This window comes from Mirounga leonina, unplaced genomic scaffold (genome assembly GCF_011800145.1).
Source record: "Mirounga leonina isolate KUSES-001 unplaced genomic scaffold, KU_Mleo_1.0 Mir_115, whole genome shotgun sequence".
NCBI lineage: Eukaryota > Metazoa > Chordata > Mammalia > Carnivora > Phocidae > Mirounga > Mirounga leonina.
In genome coordinates, this window is record NW_023270268.1 from 48,406,020 (window position 1) to 48,432,410 (window position 26,391).

Sequence of the window (26,391 nt, forward strand, 5' to 3'; positions counted from 1 at the left end):
GTTGAGAAAGTTGCAATCTACTTCCTTTTTTTTCCCTCCTCCAGTGTTACATGGATCATCTCTTTCTTTGTCCATATTTTCCTGTCTTGTTCAATTTATATAGAATTAAAAGCAATTTTTCTATAGTGTAGGGCTTTGGCTTGAAAGTTAGTTTTGATTTGTTAGTGTCAGGAGTTTATAAGACCCAGGCTGCTCTAGCCCAGATTATAGTATAGTCCATAATATACAGTCCACTCACTGTGAATTGAAAGTTTCCTTGTGACTTTTAGATTGGTCCACTGTGCTTTCCAGAGGGTACTTATTCATGATTTTAGGGCTCTCCCATGCTCAGGGCTAGCTAAAGCCTAAGTGCCTTCTCTCTACTTCCTCCCATACACCATGATACCACATGGATTTTAGTGGCTTTTATCACCTCCTTATTTGTGGGGATGTCTTATCACCTAGTTTTGTTATTGATGTTATCCATGTCTCTTTGTTTTTGCTCTCCTAGTTGCTCTCTGTTTTTATGAAAGGTCTTGGGAGATTCATAAACCAAGTCCTCGCTGCCAAAATCTTCCACAGTACCTCCTCTTTGACTTGCTTTTTTGATAGAAAAATCTGTCTTCTGTGTAAAGAGACAATAAGAAGAGCAATAGGAGGTATTGTAATAACACTGACAAGAGAGGGTGGTGGCATGAAATATTGTAGCTGTGGTGGAGGTATTGAGAAGTGGGTCACATTCTGAAATTTCTGTTAGTGTTGTTCTTATTATTTTTTAATTCAAGGCTACATTTTCTCCTATAGCCATTCTGTTTCATTGGAAATTTGTTCTGTGATTCTTTTGGCTGATGGCCTCTTGTAGATGTGATTTTTCCTTGTTGGCTCATTACAGCTCAGGTCTGGCTGTGTGGTATTTGAAACTGTGGGAGTTCCAGAGGTGGTGGGATGTGGAAGAGGGGTTTCTATCTCTGTGGCCTTCTGTCATAGAGGCAGGCAGCCTGTCAGTTGCCTATTGAGGCATCTGGCAAATCCACTTTGATTGTTATGTTCCTGTGCTTTCCGAACCTCAACTGCAGGAAAAATTTTGTTCTCCCATTCATTCTTTACTGGTCTTTCCAGGGCCAGGAACACTCTCCACATTCATAAGATGCTGATGGCAACTTTGCCTTGGAAATTCTAAGTGACAGGATCTTGCCAGTTCCTGTTGCTTCCCATTCTTTGTCCTTGGCCTGACACTTAGATAGAGTCCCACACTAGTTCCTTATGCCAGAATGAGTTCAAAGTCTACAAACCTATAGATTCCAGGAGGCATTTGGCCAGGAAAGAGAAATAGCTTAAAGTAGAGAATGGATGGGGAGTGGGAGGGAACTCTATTTAGGTCACTATGTTATAAGAATTTGCTCTTGAAAATGTTCTTTCTATGCCAAGTATCTTTAAAATGATCAGAACTTGATTAATCTTATCTTTTTTTTTTTAAAGATTTTATTTATTTATTAGAGAGCGAGCGAGAGAGAAACAGCATGAGAGAGGAGAGGGTCAGAGGGAGAAGCAGGCTCCCTGCTGAGCCAGGAGCCCGATGTGGGACTCGATCCCAGGACCCTGGGATCATGACCTGAGCCGAAGGCAGTCGCTTAACCAACTGAGCCACCCAGGCGCCCTTGATTAATCTTATCTTAAAATACATGTGGATTCAGTACATTTAGTTAACAGAGTGCCCTTATTGTAAGTTGTCAAATAGATTGATAAAGCTATGAAGATCATAAAAGAGTAAGTCTATTTCATGAAGAAAATAGAACATTATTTTTTATCTGAATTTTTCTTGAACTTTTTGCTTTACAAGATTGTTTGGAAATAGACATATGACAGGGTTCTTGCTCTCTGGGTGTTTACATCCTGTTTAAAGAATGGCATATATCAAATTTAAAAAGAAAGGGAAGAAAAGAAAGAAAAAAGTATCTCATTTAAGGCAGTACAGTTCCATCTGTGCTTTGTAGACAAGTGCTGTAGAAACTCAGAGGAAGGACAGACAATTGGCAGCAGTTACCTTAAGTTTAGAACTTGGGATATTCTTCGTATTTCATGTTGATGTAGCTAACCAATGATACGTGAAGTTTTATTCTACAAACATCTATTCATCAAAACTATGTGCTAGGCACTGAGGATTCAACAAAGAAGGCAACATTGATCCTCCGTGCCAGGCATTCATGATTTAGGAGGCTCTATTCAGGAGGGCATCCATCTGGAATTGATTCTGTTTTCAAGCTTTGTGATAGATTTAGTTCATGACCAATAACATATATGTGGATATGGTTTGACCAGTCTATTGAAAACAATGTCCCTAATAGCTTGTGCTTCCAAGGAAATCAGCAGATGCAAAAGCCTAGATTTGACAGTGATGCTGCAGTTAAGATTTGGAAAGTTCCTATGAACATGATGACATAAAAACCTAAATTTCTCAATGTTTGTCAGTGCTGGGTATAGAGATGGAACTTGCACTCATTCATTTCTAATGTTAATCTTATTAGAGAGTATGTGAAAAATGTAAAACCATACATTTTTACTTAAAAATTATGATTCGTGCTTCACTGATGCTGAAACATTTTGTTTAGATGCAACTCAATTATCTTTCAACTGAGTCATTTTCAAAACTTATTTTAAGCAATTGATTTTCAGTAATAATAAATTAATCTTTGTGATGTCAAAATCATTAATAATAATAAAATCTTTGTACAGAGTGATCTGAGCAATATATAATTTCATTATGGAGTTAAATGACATGCACACATTTTGGCTGTTCGTGACAAGAAAACATAAAGACAAATATATGTTTTTCTTTTCTTAAAGATAAATGAATTCTGTCTTTTTAGTCTAAGAATTCACTCTTACCCTCCTTCAGTTGTGAATAAATATAACAAGAAAGGTCACTGAACTAATATTAAACACTGTGGTATTAAATCCTGGAGAAAAGTTGTACAAAAAGGAAATTTATTTCATTTTTTAGTTTCAATCATGAAAACATAATACTGATGCTTCTAAATAGGTTAGTGAAATGTCATTCAGTAACCCAGGGGCTGTTTTGAGGCCATTGGCCATGGTCTGTAAAAATTAAAGTCTGAAAAATCCAGATATTATTTTCAGTGAAATAAAAATCTATTCACTAATGTAGTGATTTGTCTTACTCCTGGCTCATATTAAGGTATGGAATAAAATCTACAAAATCCCATGACATTACTCAATGTCTGAATGGCTAATGGTTTTTTGCAAAGTATTGTAAATACTTTCAAAATGACAAAGCCCTGAAAAATTCCTATTCAACTTGAAATTATTCAGGGAATCCTGGACAAAGGGGCCTTTGGCCACTTCAGATTCATAATGTCTTCTATAATATTAAGTATTGTGCAAATCTAGAACACTAGAATCTTTTTAAAAATATGTCAAACATTCAAAACTTTTTATTTCTACAACTGTTTCATGGTTGCCATGGCTTCAAAAGAAGTATTAATGTATTCAAAATCTTTTTTCAGTGGTCTGTGGCTTTTCCATATTGTTGTTATAATGAAACCAGGGGCTCTCAGTAGTTATAGGAGCTTTGTTACTCTAGCCAAGCACAAAGCAAATGAAGGTCATGTCTGAATTTATTTACAGAATCCTATCTGCAACAGATTAACTGTTGAATATTTATACACAGAACATGTTAGGAATTCAGAAAAGATTTCTCTGGGGCTTACCTTAGAATTCATGTTTCTTTAATTTTAATTCTTTAATTTAAAATCCCAAAGTATAATGCATAGATATTTGCTTCCAGAAGACTATTCTGATTGCCTCTTTCTTGGGCCTCATTGTATCATAACCCCTGTGCCACTGGATGAATGTCCATTACCACTTACTCATCAGAAAGCTCCTTGAGGCAAGCAGCCGTGTCACATTTGTCTTCATACTTTCACTGCCTGGTCAGTGCCTGCATCATAGTGAGGGAAAACATGTCTATGGAATAAATCAATCCCAGGTTTAAATTCAGGAGAGACAACAAACTGACAAGAAAGGCAAGTAAGATAATCTTTTGTGTAATTACATAGTGTATCAGCCTACTTAGATGTACATGTTACTTGTCATCCATTTGCTCTTACAACTGTTTTCATTCCCTTTATAGACTACAGTTTTCTACCAAAGTTCTCCTAAAAACACAGAATGAACAAAGATCCCCAGGGGCTGGAAGCTTAGTCTGAAGGGATTGTCATAGTTGCAATATTTTTATGTTTCGTATTTTAAAAATATGAAATTTCCTATTATCCATCTTTATTTTATTATAAACTATATACAAACATGTTTATAAACATAACATCCCATATTTATTTGATTATGAACATGATTTTTTTCTCTGAATCTTTAAATTAGTCAGGGAATATTAATTTTATTTATCCTATGAGTTTTTATAACTTCTGACTGATAACTGTGGCACTAAGATATATCTCTTCAACAATAGGCCATTCCTGGAAACAATGCTCACTTTTCAACTTGTTCTGAAATATATTAAAATTTTAATTGATAATAAATTTGGATTTCTTGATTGATCAATCAGGATAAGAAATATTATCCTATTAGAGAACACAGACAATATTAAAAATATTACACAGCAGAGGGAAAAACAGAGTATTCTTTCTATTGTCATTTATTAAAATGATTCCTTCATTCTCTACCTCATCCATTTATCACATTATCAGCCATCTAAGGAGTTTATGACTCATTAGGAAAGACAGGCAAGAGAATGGCTTACCACAGTGTAAGACAGAATGCCCGTGCTGTAACAGAGATGAAAATCCTGGTGTGGGAGTGCAGGGAGAGGTGAACATAGAGATGTAGAATGGGGAAGGCCTTATGGAGGAAGGTGTGTATGCAAGCTACTAATTGGAGTGCCAGGATTTGAAGTTTGGTGTAAGAAAATTACCAGCAGTCTGCTAGTAAAAGTCTACCAAACTGGTTTATTGCAGCCAATAAAGAATATGAGATCATAAAGAAGTGTCTACCATATGTGGGTCCTAATATTATGAAAAATAGAATATTGGAGAGCTTGAGCAGAGCTCAACAGAGCAGTCCAAGATTTAGCTTCCTGGGCTCTTTTTATTTATTTGTTATTTTAATTTTTATTTTTAAGTAGGTTCCACACCTAGCATGGAGCCTAACATGGGGTCTGAACTTACCACCCTGAGATCAAGACCTGAGCTTAGATCAAGAGTCAGACACTCAACTGACTGAGCCACCCAGGGGCCCCTGGTTTCTTTTCAAAGCAGAAGTTTTATTATTCCATACCTCAGATTTGTGTACTTAATCTTAAAGGTGTAGACCTTGGCTGGAAGAACTCAAAAACTAAGAGATATGTTTTGGTAAAAGGGTATAATGTTCCATCAAGATTTTGAAATAATTGAGCAGCTTGTAAGCATCTAATAGACAGTGTTCCTATTGTAACTGATGTTGTAGTTATGCCTGACCTTACTGACATGACTATCCATTTATTCCTCATGACATTCAGGGACAACATCACCAGTAGACTCGTCTGTGTTGTTCAAGGGGGAGCCTTAGGGAAACACCTTTGGCCCTTTTTAAGGAGAAAAGAAAACTTATAACCAGAGATAAATATAAATGGAATAGGTTGACCTGTGAAATAATAAAGAATTATAATAGCACATTTTATAGTATTTTAGAGGTTATAAAGAGTTTTTACACAAAAGTCTATGTAAATGGGCATTGGTTTATATTTCATTGACAAATAATCAAGTGATTATTTCATAGTCATCCCAGCAGGCCACACATAAACTAGATCTTCCTCTTTCATTGCTTTAGTTACAATTGTTTCTGCTGAGACAAGGTGGCTGTCAGTCAGGGATGCTCTAATCTACAAGGAATTTCTACCCTGGGTTGATTTAGATGCCATTTCTTGTCCTTGAGATTCTAAGAATACTTGATTCTGTGATAAAAGTTTCAACTCAGGCAGAGGCCTGTGGGTTGTGCAGGAAAGGTTGGTAGCTTTGGAGAATGCTCCATCTGCAAAGCAGTAGAACTTGGACAGAGGCTGTCTATACAAAGGAGGAAAATAACATAACTTAGGAATTTGTCCCTTGTAAATTAGTATAGTAGTGGAATTAAAGATAATTCACATTTTAAATCTCAGTTAATGAATAAAATAAGGCCCAAAGCCTCATTTGTCAAGACATTAAAAAATAGAATTTATTTTAACCTTATGGTGTTGTCCCATTATAGCTCTTCCTTTTGATTCCAAACTTCTGGAATGATTTTTTTTTTTTCTGTTTTTATATGTATGTACACACAAACACACAAACATGTTTTGATAACTGTGCAAAACTCAAATTTTATCCTTATCATGATTCTGTCATTCAAATATAGAAAAAAAGTATTGTAACTATTGCACCATAATCGCTGAGGAATTGTCTACTCCTATTAATTTTTCAAGGCTTACATTTGCGGGCTTCTCTAACTAGTGACTATAAGGACAGTGACTCCAAGGACAATTGCCAGTGGCTATTTGAGTGAGTTTAGCACTATCCTTAATCAAATGACTAAAATGCACAGTCTTAACCAGTGAACACTGAATCTCAAGGGCTTCAGTCTTCTAAAACTCACAGTTTACATGGCAACCATTTGAAGGAGAGGCTGTGGAAGAGAAAAATACATAAATATTTGTAGAGTAATTTAAATACTATTAATTGTGAACTGTTAATGATTTTTCCTTCTTAGTCTCTCATTCATTCCTTTCCCTATGTGTTCAACATACACTTTCTAATCCACTGTTATAGAATAACAAGTGCTATGTCTGAATGTTTGTGTCCCCCTCTCTCAACACACACAAAATTCATATGTTGAAATCCTAACCCCTAAGGGAGGTGGTATTAGTAGGTGGGGTCTTTGGGAGGGGACTAGGTCATGAAGGTGGAGCTTCACAAAGGCATTAGTGTTTTTATAATAGAGTCCCCCACAGAACTCTCTGGTCCCTTCTATTACGTGATTTTACAAAGTTTGGCATTCTACAGCCCAGAAGAGGTTACCATGCTGACACTCTGGTCTTGGACTTCCAGCATCCAGAAACGTGAGAAATAAATTTCTGTTGTTTAAAAGCTATCTGGTCTGGGGTATTTTGCTACAACAGCCTGAATGAACTAAGACAAACAGTAATTATTAATTGTGGAAGCAATTGGGGTGGAGGAGGTGATGAAAAATGTTACTCATCGGTAGTTTTCTTTTTATTAAAAACACAAATTTAAGGCATTTGTGAAACACTTCGTAGGAAAATTAGATAAGCCCGTATAGTCACTTATTTCTGGAGCTCCAGAAGAAAAACTCTTACTGGTAAAACCAACTTACCTTTTGTTTTATTCCTGATAAGTCTCTTTCAGCAGTTCACACAACCCATGGGCAGAATGCCGGCAGCCTAATCATGACCAAAGCAAAATTCCTATGCCTCTTTTGTTTTTAGCCCCCACATTGCTGCTGCTCTCCCAAATATCCCCCAAAGTCTAAATAAAAGTTGGATAATAGGGTACGAGGCCTGAAAGCTTCTTCAGAATTTATTTGGAAAACCAATGTGCTGGCAAATGCCTCTGTCTATATCTATTTCTAAAGTACTAAATCCAATTTTGGGGCCTCCAAATGAAAATGCTCTATTTCTGGTACTGGCTGAGAACATCTCTGATGAAAGCTTACTCCAAAGGAACATCGTACTGAATGCTAGATAACAATATCTAGCTGGATAATAGATGAGATTATTTCCCCAACCCATTCACTGAAAGTTTCTTTTAGAAATTAGTTTCCTAGGCTATGGGCACAAAGCTTTGTGGTGCTTTATGATAATTAGGATAGTACCTTTAAAGAGTTGCTCATGTAAGGGTATTTTTTGGGGGAAAAAAATCTAGTGTGGTTAAACTGAATTTCTTTTATGTTGAGATTGGAAAAGGAAACATAGGTTAAGGGGAAACTCGATGTGACTGGCAAAGTGACATGTCCACCATAGAAGGACTTTAATATATTTTAGGCTTTTTCAGTATAGATTTTTTCCCCTAGAAACTTAGATTAAACGTTATAACTCAATACAAAAGATAAATAAAATGCAAAAGAAAATATGCACTTTCTATTTCCTTGACAATAATTAAATATTTTTATCTACAAAGCATGGTTTCTCACTGAAAGGAAATACCCCAAAGAGTCCATATATCCTTTTAATTAATTCAACAACTTGAGGAAAAAATTATGTCCCCCAAAATCTTTGTGACTGAGATCAGTGGCTATAGCATCAGAATTTAAATCAGTCAGGGAAATTTTCCCTGAACTTGTGTTGATATAAAACCTCTTGTCAGGAAGCAAATACCTGGCATTATACATCAGGCTCAGGGGGCTGAGATATTGTATTATCAACCTAGAGACCCAAGGAAATTTTATTCTTTAATGCGTTATCTGAATATAACACACTATTATATATCTAACTCTATTTAAAATAAAGGGATCTGAAATCCCAGAAAGAGAGATGTGTTTAACATGTTGAAGATTGCATCCTGAAACGCTGGCTTTTGTGCCAAAATAGGACTGACTTGGAGAAAATTGAGATAGCTCACTCAGTTGAAGACAGAGTGAAAAATTCTAATGGCTAGGAAGGTAACTGGTCTTCCTCTCTTTCCCTCCCTTTCTTTCTTCTCTGCTTTTCCCATTATTCCTGACTGCCCTGCCTTATTCCAGAAAAGGCTGAAATATTTGACAATGATCATAAAGCACGTGTTCTCTAAGAAAAATATAGTCCACATACTTTCAACAAACCCTTTTTGAGGCTATATCAGTCAGGATGCCAGTGGGAAAGAGACAGCACACTCCAAAGGGCAGTTGAAAAAACTTGAGTGGAGGGGCTGTTTACAAAGTGTAGGTAGGGCTGCAGGAATCAATCAAGAATAGTGAAATACCCAAGGACAGGCTGGCAAATAGCAGGAAGCCATTATCCTCCTTATGCTTGAAAGGACAAGGAAAGGTAGCTGTTACTGGAAGCCAGTGAGTGACCATATGTACAAGGTCTCAACAGGTCCTGAGACCTTAGATAGAAGAGAAGAACTACTGCCAAACCTTGGACCACCAGGCAAAATGCAGAGAATAAATACCCTGACTTCTCTGCCCCCTTCTACCCTCTCTCCTTCTATTGGTGTCTCCCATCCGCTAAATCCAAGTAGAAAGCTGAATGTAATAGACCCTGGCTGAAGCCAGAGCACAGAACAGGATAGAGAAGGCTGCAGGACTGATAGGAAAAGACAAAGAATATCCAGTGCAAGTATGTGCCAGGCAATACATTAAACTTAGCATCTTTTTTCCCCAAGATAGTCTATATAATGTAGTAGATTAAGAGATTATAAAGAAAATAGATTTCTAGTTTCAGGAAAGAATTTACAAAATTTCCCCACAGAGGTATCCACACTGTCTCCATCACTTTATTTCCATTGTCTGGTCCACCTATTTTAAATGGGCATGAGTCTGCCTTACTCCCTGACTCTACCCCAGTTGGTCAAGATTACTAGTAACTCCCATCCTAACGGACCCAATAGCCATTTCTCTATTTCTTCGTGGTATTGGACACAATTATTTCCACCTTCTCGAAACACTCTCCTTTCTTGTCTTTTGTGGCACTTCACACTTTAAGTTTTCTTCATACTTAACATCCATTTCTTCTCACGCACTTTGGCTAATGCCTCCTCTCTAATTGATTTCTAAAGACTGTAGGAAGCAGAGCTTTGTCTTTGGTCTTTTTCCGTTCCCTAGATGATACTTTCTGGTTTGATGCTTTCAATACTCTCTAATTCATATCTTTATCCAAGAACTTTTCCCTGAGAATTCTAATGCCTGACACCCACAATTGGATGTCTGATAGACATCACATACACACACTTGGATGTCTGATAGACATCATACACACACACACACACACACACACAGAGGCATATTCAATACCAGGGTCTTGATTTTATTCTCTAAATTTGTACCACCCTCATTTTTCCCATCTCAGTAAAAGATACCACCATTGCTCAAGCCAAATTCTTATGATTCTTGATTTTTTACTTTCTTTCCTTATGCATTGGCAAGTCCTGTCAATTTTACCTCTAGAACAGTTTTTGAATTTAGTTACCTCTCTTAGACTTCACTTGCCCCCAACCTAGACTAAGCTGCAGTCCTTTCTAGCTGCATGACTGCATTATCCTCTAACTGACTGCTCTACTTCCATTCATTCCCACAGAGCACTCATTTAAAAATTTTCATCAGAAAACCACCTTTTCCCACGCAGACCCTTCATAGACTAAGATGCAAATTCCTTGCTCCAGCCCAAAAGACCCAATGATCTGGCTTTTTTCTATCACTTCAACCTATTCACCAGGCACAATAGTTTCTGTTCTGTAAACAAATCAAACTCTTCCATGGTGAAGTCTCTGTGCTTGGTGTCATGTCTGCTAGAAAAGCTCATTAATTAAGCATCAGCTAAAATTTCACCTTCACAGTGAAACTTTTTTGGTTCCCTCTGAGTCAGGGCTAATTACTCTATCTTTTATACTCCCACTATACTCTTTTCTGACCTAGCAGCAAAGAGCATCTTTAGTCACTCTTTCATGCAATGTTTTCCTACTCTGGAGTGTAAGTTACTGAAGAACAGTAACTTCCTTATTTGTCTTTGTTTCTTTAGTGCCCAGAGGACAGAATATACTCATTGAACAGGTGTTGTATTTATGAAAGAAACTTAAAGATATTTTGTGAGAAGAAAAAGCTAAAATGAAATGCCCAAGATAGTTATTTTCAATGACTATGTACCATTATATAGAAGAGATAGAACATTTGTTTCCTTTTAAGACACTCCTGGGTTTAATGTGTAGAAGTTGGAAAAGGGGATTTTGTTCAATTTAAGAAACTTGTAAAGATTAGAACTCTACAGCTAGAATTGGAAGAGTATGGGAAATAGGACTGACTCACCAAAAATACCCAGGAGAGAGGGCTGGCTGACCACAAATATTCCTAGGGAAGAGATCCCTACATGGGATATGAGTTTTTTTTGTTGTTGTTGTTTTGTTTTTGCTTGTTTTGTTTTGTTTGTTTACCACTGGACTCTATATGGCCTCTCAGTTTCTGTGTTTTCATAAATTACAAAAGTTGCTTTCAACTTCTTAAATCTACTATTACTTTAATTTCCAAGCCTATTTCCTATATACTCATCTGTATACTCACGTAGTAGCTTTTTTTCTCTTGATAATTCTCAATTCTTTTTTTTTTTTTTTTGAGAGAAAGAGAGTGGGAGAGGGGCAGAGGGAGAGAGAGAGAATCTTAATCTTAAGCAGGCTTCATGCCCAGTGAAGCCTGACTCGGGACCCAGTCTCCCAACCTTGAGATCATGACCTGAGCCAAAGCCAAGAGTAGGACACCTAACTGACTGAGCCACCCAGGCGCCCCAGTGATTCTCAATTCTTTCCTAGTTGTATGATTTTAGGTGCATGGTTTTATTTCCTACTAAACTGATTGAATATCTATTTGCAGAGAAGCAGCATGTATAGGAAGCAGTTCAGTATATAGTCTCCAAAACCGAGCTGCCTAGGTTTGAATCATGTTTTTGTCACTCACCAGATTTGTAGGCTATTACTACTTCTACTGCTACAGCACAGCTTATGTTATTTATATTCATTAATTACATCTAAGATGTTACTGAGCTCTAAATCTGTTATTAGCTTTTATTTCATGTGGTTCTACCTACTTAATTAATCCAATTTAACCTTGGCCAATTTCTTTCATGGTACATTTTTAAAAAATTGATGATCTCTTTATAAAGAGTTAAGTCTAAGTCATATTGATTGTAGAAAATGTATTTTATTTTATTTTATTTTTTAAAGATTTTATTTATTTATTTGACAGAGAGAGAGATAGCGAGAGCAGGAACACAAGCAGGGGGAGTGGGAGAGGGAGAAGCAGGCTTCCTGCCGAACAGGGAGCCCGACGTGGGACTCGATCCCAGGACCCTGGGATCATGACCTGAGCTGAAGGCAGATGCTTAACGACTGAGCCACCCAGGCACCCTGTAGAAAATGTATTTTAAATAAATATACACTTTGAAGTAACTTTTAATGACAGGTTAACATTCAATTATGTGTATATACTATAATTTGTTGCATAAATCATCTATTGATGGAACTAAGTATGGTTTCAGTTTCCATCATTATAAATGGTAAATATCCTTCTTCAAACACATTTGCATATTTTACCCCAAATTTAATTAGGATCAAGTCCTAGATGTGAATTTCTGTGTTCAAAGGCATGTACTTTATATAAGGCAATATATATTTCAGTTACTCTCCGGAAACTTTCCTTGCTTCCAATAACATTTTTTCTCATTTGATTCCTTATTTCATTGTAACTAAAAGTAGTTCCCTTTTCTATTTATCTGTCACTCTATTTGTATAGTAAATTAATTTTCGGTCTTCTCTGTCAATTCCAGGATACGTTAACCTACTTCAAGAGACTTTAGCCATTTCTCTAATTTTCCATCATACATTTTTAGGTGCATGATTTTTCTGTGATAATTACTTAGTGCATCTTTAATTTCTTCTAACATATTAAAATGTTTAATACATTGGTTTTTATTTTCTAATCTACAAGGAATAAATTAATTAGGAATCTTATTTCTTATCCACATATTTAAGAAGGAAGAAATGTATAATTTACTCTTTAGTGCTATACTGATCTTTTTCTCTGTGGAAATAGCTTAGAGCTATTCTGTATATCAAAGCATTTATATTAATAGCTATCACTGAAGTATATTCATAATTATAAATTTTGTGCTTGTTTTGGTTATTCATATCTCATCTGGAACATTAAAATCAATATATAGTGTGATTTGTAAGAAATCAAACAATGAAATTCCTCTCATTTACAAATAGGTCTCATTATTTCATATAGTATTTTCAATGTGAGTCTCCAGGTTTCCTGCTTGTTATATTCCCAAATCCTGTTGGATTTGGCAATCCTCAACACAAAATCTAAAAGGTGATATCCATTTTTAACATGAAAGTGAATTTCTAGTTTAGATTTTTTTAGAAAAATATTATGGCATCCCTCGGGTTTATTTTAAGTACAACTGAGATGATATATGACCTTAGCTGGGAGTCACAGTTTCAGACCTTTCTATTTGTTGATACTTGTGGAAAGTGAAATAGAAATTACTAATGCTATTGAAATTCAGGTATATTGAATTTCTTGCTCTGTCTTTGTCTGACTGGACCATCCAAAATTTGGAGGCAAATTTTGTTATATATAAGCCTTTGAAAATTCACATTGATTTTTGCAAATCTAGAAGGCTGTAAAATGGTTGTTGGGTGGAATAGGTGACATTTGTCCCTTTTCTTGCCTTGACCATAGCAGATCTTATTTTCTTAACATTTTAAATTCAAATATAAAATCAAATATCCCTTCTAGGTATAAGCCAGTTAAACCTATTTAATTGCATCTGTAGAATTAAAGAATTATTCTCAAAAGACTGTGTAATTCATAATTTTGGTTTATGGTATCATTCAATCTTTCTTTTGATTTTCACTTTGACCTTTTTTTATTCTTCCATTGTGATTATTTAAACTTCTGAATTCATTTGAATTAGCAACAGAAGGTGTTTCCTTAAGCCATGTTTTTCAATAAAGAATAGGTATTAAATATACTAAGAAGAAACAAAATTTTTGTATTTTCACAAACAATTATAATCAGACATACATTCAGCAAAGACTTGTTGAATTCTTATTATGTACCAGATGTTGTGGAGTCCAGAAATGAAATAAATTTATTTCTTTTAAGGGACTGAGAATGAAGAGAGAAAAATAATTATAACATATAATGACTCCTCTATAGATACTTGCCTAAGGTGTGATTGCAGCCTTGGGGAGTATCTAATTCAGCATGAGGGCTCAGAGTGTGCTTGAGCTCGGCCACAAATGGTGTATGTGGTATTGAAGGTATGTGGAGTGATACAACTGCACAAAAGACAAGATTTCACTACTGAAAGATCCCGTATGATATTATATTTCTTTCCTCCTGAAGTTGAATAGTAGTCATTAAAGATCTAAGCAGTGGAATGGTATGATCTAATTTGTGCGTTTGGATATCACTTTGGAGAAGTGTGAAGGACTGATGGAGAGGGAGCTAGGACATTGTGTAGAGATTCCATCAAGAACTCACAATGGCTGAACTCATACACTGAGCTGTAGAAATGAAACTTTGAGAGCAGGTCTGAGAAGTATTAAGAGAATAGTAAAGTTAGGACTCAGTGACTAATTGGTTGTAGGGGATCGTGGCAAGAAAGGAGATAAGGATGATGTTCAGATTTCTTGCTTGGCCAACTGGATAAATGATGAGCTATATTCTGAAACAGGGAACAAAGAAATAGAGCAAATTAATAGGAGTGATGACAAGTTCAGATTGAAAATGCCGAGTCTCCAGATACCAGTGATACATTCAGTGGAGGTGTTTTTTAGGAAGTTGGGAACGTGGATTTGACAGTCAAAAGAAAATTTGAGGTAGAAGATTAGCTTCTGAAGATATAGGTGACATTATGATCAGTATTTTGGTGGTGTTTTGGGTCCCCAAACGTGGAGAAGAAATGGCCAAAGAAGAGAGGGAGGGTATGAAGGAAAGAGTGCTGAGAAGGAAGCCTGGATGACTCCAGCATTTAGGAGTTGGGCAAAGGAATAGAAGTTTGCAAAGCAGGCTTTAAAGGAGTCACTAAAGAGATAGGAAGACTATTATGAAAACGTGATTTCATAGAGTTAAAAGTTAAGAACTGCAGGGGCACCTGGGTGGCTCAGTCGTTAAGCGTCTGCCTTCGGCTCAGGTCATGATCCCAGGGTCCTGGGATTGAGCCCCGCATCGGGCTCCCTGCTCCGCAGGAAGCTTGCTTCTTCCTCTCCCACTCCCCCGGCTTGTGTTCCCTCTCTAGCTGTGTCTCTGTCAAATAAATAAATAAAATCTTTAAAAAAAGAAAGATAACAACTGCAAACTATCCACTGAATTGGATATATCAGAGGTAATGGCTAGATTGGTAAGAACAATTGCAGTGGAATAGTGGGCATTGGATACTGAATAGATTGGACTTCAGAGGTGATAGACAAGAAACAACCCATTATAAACAATTTCTTCAAGATATCTATGTACTATTGAAGGTTCCCTGCAGCCTGAAGATCACGAATGGGTAATGTTACCAAACTGCAGGTTTAAAAGATTTTTTTTTTTTAAGTTATTCTCTTTCTCTAAGGTTAGGGGTAGAGAAATGTGGTAGGGGATTTGTGACATACACCTATCAAAAAGATGACTGTAAAGAAGTTGAGGGCATTGATGTTTTAGATACTAAATTAAAAGAAACAGAAAACAATAACCTAATATTGGAATAAATGCCCCTCTCCTCAAGTTAGGCTAGGACAGGATGAAATCACATTATTTGAGTTCCAGATCAATGCCTTTGACAGGAAGGCTGTTCTTTAATTTTACAAACAGCTTTCAGTAAATGCACAAATTCTCAGAAGGAATGAGGAGGTGCTCTCTGTGTTTCAAGGACACCAATTCAATTGACAGCATAAAAGATCTACGATGTGCTTGCTCAATGATTAAAGTGTGTTCTTCTTTACTCTTGTGTTTTATGCAGAGAAGCAAACCACTCAATGTGACTTGGGGGTTTTCCGCCTTACTGTTAAATGGGAAGCCCCATCTGTTGGCACATAAATGTCAAGGCAAGCATGTCAGATATCTGTGTGTGTATAAGAAGAGTCATTCTCTATAAACTATGCGGCTCCGAGGCTTTTGTCAAAACATAAGACTGAGATTTAACAGCAGGCACAGCTTTCAACATATTAGCATTTCATTGAGAGGGGAAGAATAAAAGCTACATGAGACACACCAATAATCCAACTATGCATTCAGAATGATGAAAATAACCTATAGGAAAATAGGCAAGCAGCCAATAAACAATTTAAGACTGGGGAACCATCTGGATAACCAAAGTTAGCTAGCAAATGAATGCAGAAATGCCATTTCAGCAGGACTACATTGGTAAATTAGAAAAGATCTCTCTGCTGCATAAGACAGATATGACCAAACCTGGATTTGAGATAAATACCTTCTTCATCTTTTTCTTTATATTTTTCTTCAATATGAATAAAAACCCTGGTAAGCTTTCTTTACCCCAGATTTCTGTTGCGACAAGCTTTGTTATAACTTGTTAAGCAACTCCAGGGGAAAGGGAAAAGGGAGCATTCATTAGTGGTGAAAAAAAAAATCTATCTATCTATCTGTCTATCTATCTATCTATCTATCTATCTATCTATCTATCTATCTATCTCTAAGAGAAAATATGCAATAAATTGAAAGCCAAGTGATTAAATATTACTATAATATATGATATCCTCTTTTGGTTACTTGGACAATTATAGAAGTAATCTGATTCTTATAATTCTGTGGTTTTTTTTGAAGCTCATAAATTATAGATAACTTATGTGGTTAAAATTATTAAGTACCCCTGTAACATAGCAATAGTAGTTGTTACCAGTAAGACTTTTATGAGTCAAGATATGAGAAATATTATAGCATAGACTAAATTAGGAAAGAATTATAAGATCATATGAAATATATAAAAAATTGGAAACAAAAAAAAAGTATATAGCTGTAGGGTTGTTATAGTTATGTGTAGGATGTGCATTTGGCATCCATAGCCATGTAGAAAATAGCTAGAGATGAGGAGGATACTAAAAGAAAATTTCTTTAGGGACCTCATAGAAAACTCAAGAGTCAATACATTAAAGCTAACATAGTGATTCCAGTTAAAAGCACTAATCTTATTTGTACATGATTGTATATCTTCTCTCAGTCAGCAGAAAGAAGTACTAAATATAAAGTAAATATGTCTATTGAAGAGGCATTAAATTTTAGTAGAAAGATAGGGAGCAAAGGCATGGTTGGGAGTGGGGGATAGAGAAGAATAATTCACACAAATCTAGCTTATAAGAATTCTTGACATTAAAAGAAGTAAAGCGTAATGTTACATCTACTGATCTGAAACACAGTATTTTATGAGACCTAGATTTAAGCCCTAGCTTGTTGACTTACTGGCAATGTGATTTATGGGCAATAAGAGACTTAAGCATCCTACTTTCCTATCCATAAAAGGATGGTACCAAAGCTACATTTCATTGATTACAAGTAGCACTTTTGTTTACATTTTACCACTCCTGAAATAGAGATGTGTGTTATAATTGATGGCATTTTGTCATTTCAGTGAGCCAAGCCAAGCAGGTTTTGTGACACAGTTAACTGTCTGCCTATGCACAAACTTGGTTCCTGCTGTCCTGCTTAGACAGCTGCAAGCCATTAGTGATTCAGTCAGCAAACAACTTAAGGATCAAATAAGGAAGAGATATGTGTCCTGGTTGTTGGCTGAAACCTTTTATTGTCTTCTTACAAGATCAAAAAAGCACCCACATCAAAACTTGCAAAATGGGTGTCAGTGTCTAGGAAGATAATTCTTAAGACAGAAGGGCAATCTTCTAGGACATGCTGCATCACCCATGCTCATGGTGGCACAGAGGATGTATTGGATGGAAAAACAGAGTCATCTATCATGCTGAGTTGAAAAGTGATTCAGAGGAGTCAAAGCAATCATGAAGATAATTGAAAGAATACTGTAGCCTACTTACTTTACTTTTTTATCCTTTTTAAGTGTGCTCAGGAGTATATATATATATATATATGATAGAAATTTATGCCTACATAAATCTAAAGAAACCCTTTGAATAAAAATTGTAAGAGATAAGTCATTGTTAGTTTAATTGGCAGTTTTTTGTTTCTTTCTTAGTGCTACATGAAATAATGATGTCTCAATCATGCCATCATTGATTTAACTGATATTTTGTTAATGGATATAAAGGTGTCCACCTACTTGCTCTCATAAACAATGTTACAATGAATTCTTGCAGCTTCATTTTTTGTATGCACTTGTTTAGTTTTTCCTTATGATAAATTTATACATATGAAATTGATTCATCAAAAGGCATGTAGGCTCACTTTGTATTTGGGAATACAGAGAAGTTTTTTTTTCTCCAGAAAGGTCATATAAAATTTTGTTTGCTGACTAATATATTGTAGAAGTAGAAATAATTTCACAGACTGATCTTAGTTGAAATATTAAGCTAAAATAGTATTGAAACCTTGTGGATTTAATGTAGAGCAGTTGGAATTGTCCTTAGTTAGACAAGTAGGAAATGGTTAGGGGTTTCTCTTGGGGGTGCGATTGGCATTTTGGACAGGACTCTTTTGTGTTGTGGGGACTAATCTGTGCCATTTAAGAATATATCAGTCTAGTTTCTGACTATTAAGTGCCCCGCAGTGACACTGTGACAAAGAAAACACTTCATACATTTCCAAATGCCTCCTCGGTCAAGGGAACTGGGTGAAATGAAAACATTGTTCCAAGACAAAACAGATACTGGGAAGACCTTATGGAATTTAAATTAATACAAGATCTCTCTCTATCTTGCTATGCTTATAGAGCAGATTCATTCTGATTTTGGTTATTTCATCGTGGGATATTCAATGCTTAACTACAAAGTTGTTTTTGGTTTTTTTTTTTCCTAATCATCTAGAAATGCAGCTTTCCAATCACAAAGGATAGGAATATCCAAAGCTTGTAAAATATTGTAGTGCTCTTTTAAAATCTTTAGATACAGATTTGTTGTAGGAAATGAATTTTTAAATTTTAATTGTAAAAGAAACTGATCCATCACAATGTAAATTGTGTGTTTTGTTGTTTGTTTTGTTTTTGCTTTTGTTTTTCTTTGATGTTGAAAAAACCTCAGTGGCTCTCAGGTCTAATTTTCACCTTGTGCCTGCTGGAAATAAATAGTGCTTCTGGCGCTATTAAATGCAAATGTGACCACGCCCTCATCAAATCTAGTTAATAATAATAGAGTAGTTGTAAATAGTACAGCTCTGAAGTCAGACTGGTTCAGACATTGATCTTTCTGTGCTTCACTTTCTGTATCTGAAAGTTTCAAGGATAACACTGGAATTACTTCAAAGAATTGTCCAGAATTAAACCTGTGCTTGACACATAGAAAGCACTCTACATGTTTATCATTATCATTATTATAGTTATTTGTGGTGGCTTTGCAGTGTATCAGCTGAGTGAGATATCATGATTTCCAGAATCCCTTCCATGCATAGTGTGGGTTCTTTTGACCACAGGAAAATCTACTTGCCCTTTGGAAGAGGAGAGTAAGCAGCAGCTCTGTTCTAGACAGAGGCTGTTGCTGTGCATGCCCGTTGCCAGGGCTCTGCTGCCTCACCTTGTTGAGGCAGGGTGGCTGCCCTGCCCTTAACCACCAACCCCAGCTCCTGTTCTGAGATTCCTGGGCCAAGTGCCAGGTGCATGTTTAACTTCTTGAGGAAATGTGCTAATGCTTCTGCTGTCACCCCATCATTAAAGTTAGAGATTTGGAAGCAGTGAGAGACAGAGGTTCTGCAGTTCTAGAGAGAGCCATCCATGGGTTCCTACTAGTTTCAAGATTCCAGTTTTTCCTTGCTGTCATGTCCTTCTTTCTTTCTGACTGCCAACCCTGCTGACCGCAGACCCAGCAACAGGTTCAGCAGCAACTTACTTAACCTGTTTATAACCACCTTGCACAATCACATCAAACCCAACACCTTGTAACAAATTCCTTATAACTCTCATAGAGGTTCTTCCTCTTTGATCAAACCCCATATATCGCTTATATCATTTTGCTATTGTGAGGGTAAAAAGTCTCCTTTTGTCTTTTTTTTAAGATTTATTTATTTTAGGAAGAGAGAGAACATTCCCTCTTTCGAGCAGACTCTGTGCTCAGCGCAGAGCCCCCACGGTCTCAGGACTCTGAGCTCATGACCTGAGCTGAAATCAAGAATCAGATGCTTAACTGACTGGACCACCCAGACACCCTTTTGTTTTCATTTGTACTTCTTTATTATTAGAACCTGAATATCTTTTGGAGTGTTAATTCGTTTATCATCCATAATTTGCCTATTTGTATTTGCCCAATTTTCTATTAGATTTTTCCTGTTTTTTTTTTTTTTTTTAGAGGTGGGAGGGGCAGAGGGAGAGGGAGAGAGAGAATCTCAAGCAGGCTCCACACCCAGGGGCTCCATCCCACAACCCTGAGACCATGAAATCAAGAGTTGGATGCTTAACCAACTGAGCCACCGAGGCGCCCCTAGATTGTTCCTCCTATATTGCTTTGTAGGAGTGCATTATAAATTCAGTATATCAAAGCTTTGTAATATGTATTCTATGTGTTGTTTTTCTTTCAATTTTGTTTATGTATTTTTTGCCATGCAGTTTTAATTTTTTTTGGTAATTAAATGTCACATTATTTGACTTTATAAGTTCTAGCTTTGATAGTGTGCCTTCCCCATCAAATAGAGAACTATTTATATATCCCAACCTCCCAGATTTCTTGAGATATAATTGACATGTAACATTGTATTAGTTTAAGGTGTACATCATAATGATTTGATATATGTATATATTGCAAAACAATTGCCACAATAAGTTTAGTTAACATCCACCATCTCACGTAGTTACAATTTTTTTGTGTGTGATGAGAACTTTTAAGATCTACTCTCTTAGCAGCTTTTCAAATTACAGTACAGTAGTGTTAACTATAATCACAATGCTGTACATTATATCCCCAGAACTTATTTATCTTGTAACTGGAAGTTGTACCTTTTGACCTCCTTCACCCATCCTGACCATTTACCATCCCCTACCTCTGGCAACCACCAATTTCTTCTCTGTATCTATGAGTTAATCATGGCTATTGTAAATAATGATGTAGTCAACATGGAGATGCACATAGTGGTAGTGATTTCATTTAGAGATAGTGATTTCATTTCCTTTGAGTACATACCCCGAAATGGAAATACTGTATCATATGGCAGTTCTATTCTTAGTTTTTTGAGGGGAGTCCATACTCTTTTCCATAGTTGTTGCACCAATTTACATTCCCACCAACAGTGCACAAGGGTCCCCTTTTCTCCACATCTTTGACAACAATCATTGCTTCTTGTCTTTTTGATAATAGCCATTCTAACAGGTATGAGGTGATACCTCATTGTGGTTTTGATATGCATTTCCCTGGTGGTTAATGATGTTGAGTACCTTTTTATACCTGTTGGCCATTTGTATGTTTTCTTTGGAAAAATGTCTATTCAGTTTCTTTGCCCATTTTTTTAATCAGATGTCCTGCTTTGTTTTTGTTTCTGTTTTCTGCTGTTGAGTGGTATGTATTTATGTCTTTATGTATTTTGGATATTAACCCCTTATCAGTTATATGATTTGCAAATAGTTTCTCCTATTCGGTAGATTGATTTTTCATTTTGTTGATGATTTTATTTGCTGCACAGAAGCTTCTTAGTTCTTATAGTCCTGTTTATTTTTGCTTTTGTTGCCTTTGCTTTTGGTGTCAAATCCAAAAATATCATTGCCAAGACTGATGCCTAGAAGCTTACCCCTATGTTTTCTTCCAGGAATTTTATGGTTTCAGGTCTTATTTTCAAGCCTTTAATCCATTTTGAGTTGATTTTTGTGTATGATGGAAGATAGGGATCTAGTTTTGTTTTGTTGCATGTGGCTGTCCAATTTTCCCCACACCATTTATTGAAGAGACTACCTTTCTCCCACTGTGCATTCTTACATCCTTTGTCATATATTAATTGACCATTTATGTATAGGTTTATATCTGGATTCTCAATTCTGTTTCATTGATCTATGTGTCTGTTTTTATGCCAATACTATACAGTTTTGATTACTATAGCTTACTAACAGTCTGAAGTCAGGAAGTGTGATGCCTCCAGCTTTGTTCTTCTTGCCCAAGATTGCTTTGGATATTTGGTGGTTTTTGTGGTTCCATACAAATTTAAGGTTGTTTGTTCTAGTTTTGTGCAAATGTCATTGGAATTTTGATAAGAATTGCATTGAATCTGTAGTATATATTTTTTAATATGTAAGAAGTCATTGAATTGACAAGTCCCCTCTTTTAACAGTCCTAGTCTCTATGTATGTACTTGAAGATTTAGAGGCTACTTCTGTTACAAACTGGTTTGCTAAAAGTATTCCAAAAAGTTCTATAGTCTAACCACCTCTCTGGTGTTATAATTGCTAGTCTTGAACTCTTTCCCTAGGCAAACTCCTGACACAATATGAAGTATAATCAGGCAACATTTCTGCATGTATTAAGCCAATCTTGCTACTATATTTGAATTTCTAATAACTGAAATGTAATTAATTTCTTTTTTTTTTTTTAAAGATTTAAAGATTTTATTTATTGGGTGCCTGGGTGGCTCAGTTGGTTGGGCGACTGCCTTCGGCTCAGGTCATGATCCTGGAGTCCCGGGATCGAGTCCCGCACCGGGCTCCCTGCTCGGCGGGGAGTCTGCTTCTCCCTCTGACCCTCCTCCCTCTCATGCTGTCTCTCATTCTCGCTCTCAAATAAATAAAATCTTAAAAAAAAAAAGATTTTATTTTTATTTATTTTATTTATTTATTTGAGAGAGAGCACAAATGAAAACTCTCACATGTCCATACACATTCATGAAATGCTGATGGGATCTGCTCATATTTCTATAGAAATGCTGTATAATAGTGCAGGAAGTACTTAGTATTCCAGCAAGAGGCTGTTTTTCATCTCTTGAGCCAGTAACTTCTTCAGATTTCTTATGAAGCAAGCAAAAAATTTTTTTCCTCTATAAAACTGAATAGGCAGTGGGTTTCTTCAACTATGCAGTTTTATAAATGTCAGTAACACACATTTTATATTTTAGGTGCCAAAATAAGTTAAGTTGTCCTAAAACCATTTAAGCTTGTTTTACAGAGAATGAAATTGCACATTCTCTTAGTAATAGATCGATAATAAGAATATATTGCTGTTTTTTATGTTTTTAAACCCATTTTAAAAAAAGTATTCCAAAAAGTTTGTATGGGTAATGAGGCTAAAAAAATAAAATAAAATAAACCTATTTTATTTATCTATTTGTTTTAATTTTTATTTTTGTAAGTAAGTTCTATACCTAATGCGGGGCTTGAACTTGTGACCCAGAGTTCAAGAGTTGTATACTCTACCCACTGAGCCAGCCATGCTCCCCTAAGATGATCATTTTAATGTTTATTTCCCTTTCTTTATTATTGTTGTAAAATTACATTGCCCAATTATTTATTTTTGTATGTTTGGATTTAAGTTGTTATTTTTGCAGTGACTTGCCTTGTTCGTAACGATGGACGTTTTCACTCACTCATTCGTTCATTTAACAATGACTTATTGAACACTTATGTGCCTAGAACAGTGTTAGGGACTATAAACGCGATACAACTTTCCAGTTCAGGAGAAATAGAAGAGAAAAGAAAAATACACGTGACTGTAGGATGTATTGGTAGCAGATGGAGTGGTTAAGATCTGGAAGTGGAGAGCTTAATAGATTAAGAGGAGTTAGATCATGAAGGTGACAACTAAGAGTTGGTGCTTAATCTTGAGGGCAGTGGGAAACTCTTAGCGCCTAATCAGGGGATTAACATGAATGGATTAGTACTGTAGAAAGATCACTTTTGGCTGCCATGCAGAGAATGGATTGCAGAGAAACTGCAAGTATAGCAACTAGTTAGGAAGCTATTATAATAATTCAAGCAAAGATGATAGTGTCCATAGGAAGTAGAGGCAGTTTATGGACAGGTCTACTCATTAGACAACGTGTAGGATTTGAGGGGAAGAGGATCTGAAATTCTTTGGAAAATAACATTTATGAGATGGGTTGAAGAGAGACAACCCGCAATGAAGACTAGAATGAGTGGTGAGAGTATAAGCAGGAGATTTTTTGGAAGGTGAGTCCAAAACTAAATGTTACACTTCGTTACTTATGTGCCTGGGGAGAAAAGTGTTTTGATGTTTGTGTTAGGTGAAAATAAAGTAGTGGTTTTCTTTTTAAAACAAAGCAAAGACATAGCATTCACTAAATTATCTCTATTACTCAGTCAATTGTCAATAGGTCAATAGTAATTTTGGGAAAGGGAATTGGACCAAACCTCCTTAATGGGAGACTCTCTAAGAGATGTCTTGGAGTTTATATGGGTAATGAGGCTAATCTATCAGCATCATCCTGTTATTTCAGGAATGTGGTGATGATAAATGTGAATATGTCATAGTTCCAGAGACTCTCTGCAATTAATTACCACCTTACATTTATCTTCAGACACTTATTAACAACATTTAAATTTGGTTTTAACAATCTATCATAGTCCTTTTAAGTAGGAGGCTTCTAAATCCCAGCAGTTGTTTTCATTAGCTGCCAAATAGAAATAGGACCATGTACTCCGTGCAAGTCAGAAAAGCTAGCAGCATTTCTGCTTTCCCAAATGTTCATTTAACTGCAGGGAGAAACAGCAACAATAATAAAATTTAAAAAGGACTACATTTCATTCAGATCTATATTTCAAAGAGCATTTTATTTTTTTTAAGATTTTATTTATTCATTTGTCAGAGAGGGAGAACAGAAGCAGCAGACGGGGAGTGGGAGAGGGAGAAGCAGACTCCCCACTGAGCAGGGAGCCCGATGTGGGACTCAATCCCAGCACCCTGAGATCATGACCTGAGCCGAAGGCAGATACTTAACTGACTGAGCCACCCAGGCATCCCAAAGAGCATTTTATTTTATTTTTTAAAAGACTTTATTTATTTATTTGACAGAGAGAGACACAGCTAGAGAGGGAACACAAGCTGGGGGAGTGGGAGAGGGAGAAGCAGGCTTCCCGCTGAGCAGGGAGCCCGATGTGGGGCTCGATCCCACGACCCTGGGATCATGACCTGAGCCGAAGGCAGATGCTTAACGACTGAGCCACCCAGGTGCCCCCCAAAGAGCATTTTAAATATGACCTTTACATCATTTATGAGTAACATCTAATTGGTATGAAGAGAGTGTGATTTTACAGTAAATATAAACAAAATCCTTACAACAATCCTAGGTAGTCAGTATTTGAGTGTGGTGTCTCCATTTAACCAATAAGAGACCAGAGGCCCCGAGTGGGTCAGTTTACACATCTACAAGTTGAAGAACTGATATTCAAACATAGGCCTTCAAATGCAAAAGTCTTTGGTCATTTGACTTTTTCAATGGTTTTAAAATGTACGTGTTTGTCTTTTGAGTCCAGATCCCTGTCTATAAAGAAGCCTAATCTCTAAAAGCTCCTGTCTCCATTCCAGGGGCTCTGGTGTGCCTTCTCAGAATTCTTATGGCCTCACAAAGCTAATTTAAACTGTGCATGAACCACCAGGCTGCCTCCTATTTAGATGAATTTGGACTCTGGTGCAGAGAAAGATGAACAGAGAAAAACAAAAACAAAAACTAACTTGATACATTGACAATTAAAAAAAAATGATTTATGTTTATTGGATACAGTTCAGTGTTGTCTGGAAATTTTTTGAGAAACATATTTCTGCCATCCCTTTTTAAAAAATATTTTAACTTTAAAATAATCACAAAGCTCCTTGATTTCCTCACCCATGTTAACATGTCACATGACCATAGCACATTGATTGAAACCAGTAAGTTAATGTTGCCGATTACTACTAAGGAAACTCCAGACTTTAGTTATGCATCAGTTTCCCCCACAACATTCCTTCTCTGTTTCATAATCCAGTCCTGCTTCCTACATTGCATTTAGTTGTTGGGTTTCCTCAGTTTCCTCCAATCTGTGGCAGTTCTTTTGTGTTTCCTTGTCTTTCATCATCTTGACATTATAGAGGAGGACTGGTCACTTATTTTGTAGGATATCCTTCAATGAGGGCTCATGTAATGTTTATTCATAGTTAGATTGATGTATCTTTGGCAAGAATACCGCCAAAATGATGATATGTCCTTCTCAGTGAATCACATCAAGGAGTACATAATGTCGGGGCGCCTGGGTGGCTCAGTTGGTTAAGCGTCTGCCTTCGGTTCAGGTCATGATCTCAGGGTCCTGGGATGGAGCCCCAACTCAGGCTCCCTGCCCAGCAGGGAGTCTGCTTCTCCCTCTCCCTCTGCTCCTCCCCGCCTCAAATAAATAAATAAAATCTTTACCAAAAGAAAGTGTTCATAATATCACTGTCTTGTTATTGGTGATGTTGGCTTTGATTACTTAGTTAAGGTGATGTCTACTAACTTTCTCCACTGTAGTTACTTTTTCCTTTTATAATTAATAAATATCTTATACGAGAGAACACTCTGAAACTATGCAAATATCCTGTTTTTTCTGAAATTTTTATCCACTAATTTTAGTATCCGTTGGTAAGCGTTGTTTGAAACAATGGTTGCTGT